Genomic DNA, 10,131 nt, shown 5'->3' on the forward strand with positions numbered 1-10,131 from the left:
GACATCCCGAGATTTTATTATTTAATGAAAATACATTCTCTTTGAGAAATGTTTTGATAACTTTTTATCATATCTTGTTTTGGGAACAAATTCCGCAACCGTTTTCTTTAAACGATCACTCTGATTTATAAAACAAAGCATAAACAAATCGGTCTTTTCTGGCCGTGAAATTGAGGATGTCACATACTACCACCACTACACGCTGCAACCAACCACCTATATCAACATCGCAACCATTATTTTCTTCTAAATCTGATTTGTAAACAAAGTCATGTATTAATAACTTAAATACTACATTCACAATCTAATAAAACAATTTATTTCACTCATTTTGAATTTAATGCAAAATTATTATTAAAACTAATGTATTCTTATATACCTATACAACACAAAAAAAAAATATTCAGAAAAAAAAATTAACAATAAAATTTATACATAAATCATTCATATTTTAAATTGTGAATTTAATATATTATGCCATGAATAAAATTTACATTATTTCAAAAGCAAACAAAATAATTATAAAATAATCACAACTTAATGTCAATTCATTCACAGCTTAATACAATCAACTTATAGTTTAATACACAAAATTCACAACTTAATATAGTCAGATCATAGTCTAAGAAGAAAATACACAGTTTAATGTAGTCAATTCACAGTTTAAAACACAAAAATCACAGTTTATGACACACAATTCAAAAGTTTATTACACAAAAAGTATGCATCCACAACCATATTTTCAACTTAACACTCTTTATATAGTCAATTCAAAGTTTATACACAAAATTCATAGCTTAATACAAGTAACTTCATAGTTTCATACACATAATTCACAGCTTAATCTAGTCAATTTACAATTCAAACACAAAATTCACAGCTTAATACAGTCAATTCGTAATTTAAAAATAAAATTCAAAGCTTAATGCAATCAATCCGCAGTTTAAAACACAAAAATGATAGCTTAGTACACTATTCTCATTTTAATATACAAAAAGTAGTATTCACATCTGTATTATCAACTTAAAACACTTATTACAATTAATACACAATTTAATATAGAAAATTCACAAACTAGTATAATAAATTCAAATTTTAATTAAAAAAATTATACATTCACAACTTAATAGCAGTTAAAACTAAGATTAACAAAATTATACGACAAATGAGTGATTAAAACATCAAATTCACACTTTAACAGAAAAAAAAACAAACAAAAAAAAAACTATATCATATAGATCTACAACAGATGCAAGTAGAAAAACATATTATCAGCTTAAAACTTTTAATTAATAGTTAAATACAGAAAATCTACTGTTTAATACAAAAAAAAAAGTATACATTCAAAAGCATATTATCAACTTAAAATTTTAAATACAATCAATTCACTGTTTAGTACAATTAATTCATAATTAAATATACAAAACTCACAACTTAATATAGTCAATTTACAGTTTATACAACAAATTCACAGCTTAAAGCATTCAATTCACAGTTTTAAACACAAATATCACAGTTAAATACACAAACTTCATAGTTTGATATACTGTAACGACCCAAAATACGACCCAAAAATTCCATTTGAATAACATTACTTAAACCATGATTGTCAAACCATAACATAATTCTTAACATAAAATCAGAGTATTAATTCAAAACATAATCTTGATATCTGAGTGAAACATCTCAGACTGACTAAATATGGTGTGTGGCATGCAATCATCCCGAGCTCTTCCCTCCGCTACCGGAAGTACCTGAAACCAAGACTAAAAACTGTAAGCACGAAGCTTAGTGAGCTCCCCCAAACTACCACATACCATACAATAACATATAAAGCACATATTGGGCCTTGCCCATAGCATCGGACCAAAGTCCGGACTAACTGGGGCCTTGCCCCCTGCATCGGACCGAAATCCAGAAACTGCATCAGACCAAAGCCCGGACTAACTGGGGCCTTGCCCCTGCATCAGACCGAAATCCGGACTAACCAGCTGAACATAGCATAGCATAATCATCACTACTAGCATAAATACAAATACTGCATACTGCATCAGACCGAAGTCCGAAACACATAACACAAAAACATGCTTGAATCACAAAGACATCAAGCACACTGAACTACTACATCGGACCGAAGTCCAGAAACTATTGCTAACTTGACGGGTCGGCATTGTGGCCGTAGACCCGTTCCTACTGGAAGGAAACTCACCTGAACTGCTGAACTCAGCCGATAACTCTCTGGCTACTAACCGACAACTCTCCGAAATGCTGCTCCTCTAGCTCCCTGAGCAACCAATACCAATAACAACACCTAAACTAAACTGTCCTCCCGAGGTCAACTAAGTCAACCTTGGTAAAAGTCCTGGTTAAAGTCAACCTTCCTGATTGACTCTACTCGCCGAGTCGCCCCAGGACTCGTCGAGTTGAACAATCTCTGAATTCCGTCTTGACCAACTCACTGAGTCGCCAACCGACTCGCAGATCCAAAGCTTAACTAAAAGAGGTTAGGGGGTTCTGGGATCTGACTTGCCGAGTCCAAGAACAAAATCGCCGAGTCCAAGGCAATCTTCAACAGACTCACCGAGTTGTTCTTCCAACTCGTCTAGTCAATGCACATGTTCATACAACTCGTTGAGTACACCTATGTGACTCGCTGAGTCTCTACAGTTCTCAATCCATTCAGAGGCTTTTCGATCCATGCAGGGGCTCCAAACCATAGATCCACCCCTCTACAATCTAACCCTCACATAAAGTTGCAAACTTTACCTGAAACCAAAGAGATATAGGCCCAAAACACAATATGGCTAGGGTTAAGGACTAAGGGGCTTCACCAACAACTCTTAAACAGATACTTTATGACATTATGGACCATCACAAGCCTAGATCTGAACTCCAAACCCGAAATAGATTTCAAACAAGTTAAAGAATTCCCAAAACAACCACCAAGGATGAACCAAAAAGGAAGTAGCTCAAGATAAGGGCTCCTTACCTCAGAGATGTGCCCAAAACTGATGTAGATCCCAGATCTATACAAGCCCCTTGATGCTAGCTTCCAATTTCCCAAGCTCTTTCCACCGATTTCCTCTTCCAAGCCCCAATCTCCTCAATAATGAAGCCTCTCACGAATTTAGGGTTTTTCTGGAACTCCCTGGGGGATTAGGAGGATGTGAGAGGGACATAAAGTCCTTTAAATAGGGTGCAAACCCTAAGATTAGTTTTTTCTCATTCCAGCACCAACTCGTCGAGTCCAGCTTCCGACTCGGCGTGTTGGTCACTTAATTCGCGATCCAAACCCGCTCCGACTCGACGATTAAGTATACCTACTCATCGAGTCCCTTCTTCAATTTACACTTTAAGCCCGTAACTCAGACTTCTGAAATTTGGGATTTTACATATAAAAAAATATGCATTCACAACTAAATTCACAGCTTAACAACTTACCAAATTTTATTGAGGCATTTCATCAAACACCTTGTGTGCATCTTTTTTGCAGAACTTCCTTTTGTAAGCACCATCAATGTAAACACCATACACACCAGATCTAACCTGAAAATGGACAAACACATCATATCTGATGTCGATTTGGTGGTGTTTTGACCAGAGATAAGAGAGTCAGAGACGAAAATGAGTTATATATGAGAAGGAGGCGACACATAACAGATCTGGTACAAATCTGACAAACATTTCGCCGGTGATGGAACATATCAGAGAAAAAAATAAGTTCAAGAGTTCTGGAACAAAAAGAGATCAAGATTAACACCTGTAGGTTGAGATGATGACTACGATTTGTGATTTTTGATGCTCCGACAACGACACTAACGGTGGGGGAAAAGATCTGATGTAGATCCAACGATGGAATGATGAAATAGAAAGAAAAACCTTTGTATAACAACACAAAATTCTCAAATCTACATCAAATATGAATTGATCGGGTGTAAATGAAGATAAAGGCAGTCTTCAGTGGTTGTTTGAATAAAGAAGTAGATCTGGAGGTGGTCGGACATCTGGAGGCAACAAAGAGCTTCATACTCCGTCACATCTATTATTCCGGCGAAGTAGATTGAAGAGTTCTTCTCGTGCTTCATCAGATCTGAAACATTGGAGATCTGGAGAAGAAGCATATTCAGACTTCAAAATAGAGTGTAGTGTTTTCTAGGTGTTCCAGTGGTGCTGGTGAGATAGATGGTGGTGGAAGGAGGTGGCGCTCGGTGGTAATGGCAGATTTGAAGTTAGGGGTTCTAGATCTGAAGGCGAATGCACCGGATATGAAGGTGGCGGCTCCATATCTGAAGATCGTTGTATATCAGCGACGACGACGGTGCCAACGGTGGTGCCGGTGATGGTGGTGGTCGTCGGCAGCGGTAGGAGATGAGAGAGAGAGAGAGAGAGAGAGAGATAAGAGAAAAGTTGTCTTGTGAGATAAGATTGATCAAATATGTATGATGATTTAAGTTATAAGGTAAAAAAAGTGGTTCTTACGGTTCTTAACGTTTTATGGTACTCATTTGAATATTTACCTATATATATATATATATATATATATATATATATATATATATATATATATATATATATATATATATATATATAGGTTTAGGTTATATGGAAAACAAAAAAAACCCTAAAAATGCACAAAACAAAATACTTAGAGATCACAAAAAAAAAATTGAATTTTTTTATAAAAAATCGCAGGTTTTTGTTAAAATTCGCTGAAAAAAAAAATCATTTTTTTTTGTAAAAAAAAATTTTCAAAATTTTTTTCACCGGTTTTTTATAAAAAGCTGCGATTTTTTCAAAAAAAATTTCAAAAAAAAGTTTTGTGATCTCTAAGTATTTTTTTTTATGCATTTTTATGATTTTTAGGGTTTTTTGTTTTCCAAATAACCCTTCCCTATATATATATATATATACTAGGTTAAAACCCGTGGAACCCACGGGTGTAGATTTTTAATTGAATTTAAATATTAATTAATTAATAAAATAAAATGTCATTAATTTTGATAATTTATGAATTGTAATATTGAATTTTTCAATAACTTTTTGATTTGTAAGTATTTAATTACAAACTAAATCATAAGTATTTAATTAGAAATGGAGATTTTTGAAAACCCTTATTTTTGGTGCATACCGATGTGTGTAATAAAATTAACATAAAAAAACAATATGTAATTATAAATAAATAAAATAATATGATGGATTAAGTGTGATTTGCTAAAAATGAATCAAATATGCTACAAAAAAGTTGGCTACAAATTTTGAAAAACTTCTTTATAAACAACATTGAAAGTTTTATTTGTGAGTTTGTCATCTTTATCTAAAATTAATAATTTTAATCATTATCTGCTTTGAACTCTAGATAAGGCAACATACAATTGTCCATGTGAAAAACTGGATCTTTGAGAAACAAACCAACCTTTCATAACGATTGTCCTTGACTTTTATTAATAGTCATTGCAAAACATATGACCAACAGAAACTGTCTTCTTGTGAATTTGAAGGGAATCTTTTTTTTGATCGGTCATATTCTGAAAACATGACAAATACTGAAAATTCATATCACGAAGAGCATAGAAACTTTGGTAATCTTGATTTCTGGTTCCTTATTCTAACAATAATAAAACGATCTTAACATTAATCAGTGTATAATTGTAATAATAAATCTGACATTGCTAAATCGTGTTTTGGTAAATGGTATTTTTAACTAAACAGGTAGAAGAAGAAGATGAGGAAGAACAATAAAGAAAATATGAAGAAGATTGGTCATATTCTGAAAACATGACAAATACTGAAAAATCAGATCACGAAGAGCATAGAAACTTTGGTAATCTTGATTTCTGGTTCTTTATTCTAACAATAATAAAACGATCTTGACATAATGTTAAATAATTACTACAAATTATTTTGAAAAGACTAACCTGATATGTGTTTATGGAAGCGTTGTAGAATTAAGAGGGCGGAGGATGATTATGCAGTAAACCTGGTACCAACAGGAAGGATTGAAGAACTCTCTGAAACAGAATACTGAAAACAAAAGAAGCGTATAGATGATATGTACTTGTATATATTTTGGTATTTCGTAAATTGGGGCAGATTTTTTGAGATTTAATCACTAGAAATTATTTAATTTCCAATCACAATAAACAAACTTCCATATTAAATGGGGTATTTGAAATTTGAAACTTGAATAACCGATATTTTCATATTATTTGCAAATCTTTTATTAATTTTAATTATTTGATTGCATTTTTTTATATTAGTTTTTTCTGGATTTATTGTCCCCATTTTAACTGAATGACATTTACGTAATTAGAGTTGAAAAAAAGAAGCGGGATAACTGTATTTTGGGGGGCTGGGAGAATGACACGTGGCGTTATTCTACTTATTTATTAGGATAGGGGATATATGCCTAATAAAACACTCTCCTAAATGCCACATGTCCTTTTTTTAACACTATATCCTGCCACGTGTCATTCCTACGTGAATCTCTAATCTTCTTTTCCCGCCTATATAATCACAACATCCGATCACATTCAATTCCTACATATCAGCATAATCGGTTCACTTAATATGCAAAAAAATAGGAAGAAAATATGCAGAAATTAATATGCAGAAATCATTATCTAGAAAGTAGTAACTACATTCCACAAAATCAAGCCAGAATTTTGTAAAATCTTATCAGCCCTCAATTTCTTTTTATCTTCGCCTTGATTTTTCCTTAAGGCGACTCTTCCTTTCTCTCCATATTCAACATCTGGTAAACCTTAAATCTCTGAATCACTCTTATATTTCCTTCAAATATGCCGCCTCTCTTTGGAATATAGAAATGAAAAATAAGAAACTCATCACCGCACCACCTTTATCTCACTCAAAACGGAACCTAACCGCCACCATACCATTTCTCGGGTTTGCACCACCATTCCCTTTGTTTTTATTCTATTCTTCGTCTTTGGTTTATAAAAGTAATCATGCAAGTGCATATTTTATTAGGCTTAAGGATTTACTGTTTTTTATGATACTGGTGCATCCATGTTTATGAAAACCATTAAATATACTTTCAAGAGGTCAGAATTAGTGAATATGGGAAGCCAAGATGAATCTCAACTGGATACGGATAAGAAAGATCAAGACTACGACTTGACATTTTACCAATTGTTTGAAGCATCCTTATTTTTGCTGATCTTATCAAGCAACTGCACTTCTAGAAATTCACCATTCATCTGCACAGAGATTTAATAAGTCAGATAAGTCCATGGAGACAAGTATCTTACATTGTAATTTTTCATCCAATTCCATTCCTGTTCCATTTTATCATACAGGCATACAATATTTTGTGATTCCAATGGAACTAACCATTCCATTTGTTCATCAATTCCATCATACCAAATACCACCTAAAGTCTTTTTCGAACAATTATACATGGTAACATTATATCATGTTAAGCAAGCTGGAGAAGAATCTTAGGCTGAATGACATACTCGATGCATTAGATTTCAATCAAGTTTTCAAATTTGTCAAAACTCAAGAGTGTAAGACATGCAACTGAGCTCACAAGTTGCTTGTGGAATGTAACTGTCCATCAATCTGCATCCACTCTGGCATGTTCCGGGATAAAAGTAGCTTTCTATTACCACTTCATTTTTCTCATTACAACTTTCCACTTTGAAATAAAAACTAAATTATAGCAATGAAGGGTAAGTTTGTAAAAAAAATTAACTTTTAATTATTAAGTTGTTCTTTCTTTATCAAATAAAAAAGAATCATCCTTGGCGAAAATTTTAAAGGTTGACACACTACAAGGGTTTCAAGGAAGAGCACAAGAGAATTTTGGTGCCAACAAATTTAGTTGGTAGGGGTATTGATATTGAACGTCTAAACATTGTCATAAACTATGATATGCTAGATTCTGCTGACACTTACCTCCATCGTGTAAGTTCTATCTTCATTCATTTTCATCTCTTTTTTTTATCTTGATAAAAAAAAACCCGAGGGAAGGGTATTTTGGTCATTTTATAGTTTGTTAGACCTAAAAGGTTTGGAACCAAAGGCCTTGCCATCACATTCGTGTCGTATGCAGCTTACTCTAATGTTCTTAACCAGGTCTATATCCACCTCTATAACTAAAATAATTAACAACAATAATTTTAATAATATTAATAGTAATGGCAATCATTTTTTGCTTATTGTTTCTTGATTATGGTGGTTTTGGGTTCATAAAAGATTTGAGGTCGATATCAAAGAGCTTCCTGAGTAGATCAATACTTCAACATATAGTAAGATACCCTTTATTTTATTTTATTCTTTAATGTTTAGCTAATTTGTAAAATATTAGGAATGTAATCAGGAAGACATCATGTTTCTAACTTTATCTATTAACAATTATGTTTTTGCATTGAAGAATGAGTGTTGCTACTTATCTTGCAAGTTACATGTCTTATGCAAGTTCTTGTCTACTTCGTATATCACAATCATAGGGTTTCTAAGGTTACTTTAAATGTTTGTTTTGACAGGCTTGCTTAAATTATATGTTTACATTCCTCTTTCTCTTTATCTATTCGATGTGAGATTTTTATGTTGTGGAAGGAAGATTTTACAAGCTATGATACCCTTGGATTGGAGTTGTGAATAGATATGAAGTTGGTATTGACAAAGCTACACAATTATAGCAATGAAAATTACTGTATTTTTGTTGTTATATTAGGTTAAATTTTTAAATACATATTGTAATATGATAAAAGTAGAATGTTGTAGTAAACAAAATGCAAGGGATACCAACATCCTTTCATTTATTCATATGTTATAACATCGTAATTTTTTTTCTTCATATCTTAACATTGTACTTTTCTGGTTTTTCTTATTTAGGCATTCTACCTTCAAACATTTATCCAACTATAGAATTGTACTTTTAAATAATGTGTATTTTTTTGTATTTAACTTTGTTCACTAACTAGTCGATGTTTACTGATTGCAGGATACTACATGCTCTTTTTACACATGTTTTGATGAATTTACCATTTTGATCTTATTTAATGTTTTATGATACTTTATTTGATGTCGATGATGATAAATTAAGAGTATAATAACATGGTTTCGAACCAAAAGGCTTCATTAATGAAATACAGACCAATTAGAACAAAAGAAAGTACAAGCAATCGTTTATAGTTGGTGTTTATGTTGTTTTAGAGGAAAGACACTAAATTTTATGGTTTTAATTATTTTTAAAGTACAATACACTATTTTTGACATTTCTTTTTATCAAATATAATAATTTTAAACATATCGAACGTGGTTTCCACGGGTTATAACCTAGTATATATATAGGGAAATGGTCAAATGAGAGCACAAAAAAGGTTGAGAACACGAGAACGCTTATGAACCAATCATTTTATAAGACAAATTAATACTTTTGTATTTAGATTAAATTTTAAAATATTAATATTAAATCCTAATCTCCTAAAATCTAGCAATCATAATATTTACCTAAAAAAGCAAAACAATAATAAAAATAATAATTGATTTTTTTCTTTTTAAGTTATTGGAATACGTAAACAAATTTTTATTAGTTTTTTTCAAAAAAAAAACCAAAGTTATTTACTTAAAAAAAATAAACTACAATTACAATCACAAATTAATACATTTTTATTTACAAATAAAAAACCTTACGAAATCCAATGTCTTTTTTCATCAACTGGAAATAAAAGTTTTCTAAGAATTCGTCATATTCTCACGAAATGAAAACTTTAATCACAAATGACTACATTTTTATTCACAAATGAGTATAGCTTTAATCACAAATAAATATAGATTTAACTACAAATGATTAAACTACATCTAAAAAATTGTGAACATTCTCATATATTCAACAAAGAGAGAAACAACTCTAATCATTAATGAATACAATTCCATCACAAATGAATTTAGCTATAATCATATGAATACAAAACAATAAACCTTTCATAAATGAATATAAATACATGTGTGGCTATCTTTATCAGAAAAAAAAATCTCATAAGTAAATGTTCTTTGAAGAGAACAAACGGGTTCATTAGAAGGCAAGAAGATGAAAATCAGAATGATAATAACTGGCAAAAATTGAAGCAAAGCTCGTATGTTAAACCCATCCGACCCGTTTAC

At 31.7% G+C, this 10,131-nt stretch overlaps 1 pseudogene; it reads left to right on the forward strand.

Moving 5' to 3' along the window:
* Positions 1 to 7,426: 7,426 nt before the first annotated feature.
* LOC111917778 (DEAD-box ATP-dependent RNA helicase 15-like) lies at positions 7,427 to 8,471 on the forward strand (annotated as a pseudogene).
* Positions 8,472 to 10,131: the final 1,660 nt, after the last annotated feature.

This window comes from Lactuca sativa, chromosome 8, assembly GCF_002870075.4.
Source record: "Lactuca sativa cultivar Salinas chromosome 8, Lsat_Salinas_v11, whole genome shotgun sequence".
Taxonomy (NCBI): Eukaryota; Viridiplantae; Streptophyta; class Magnoliopsida; order Asterales; family Asteraceae; genus Lactuca; species Lactuca sativa.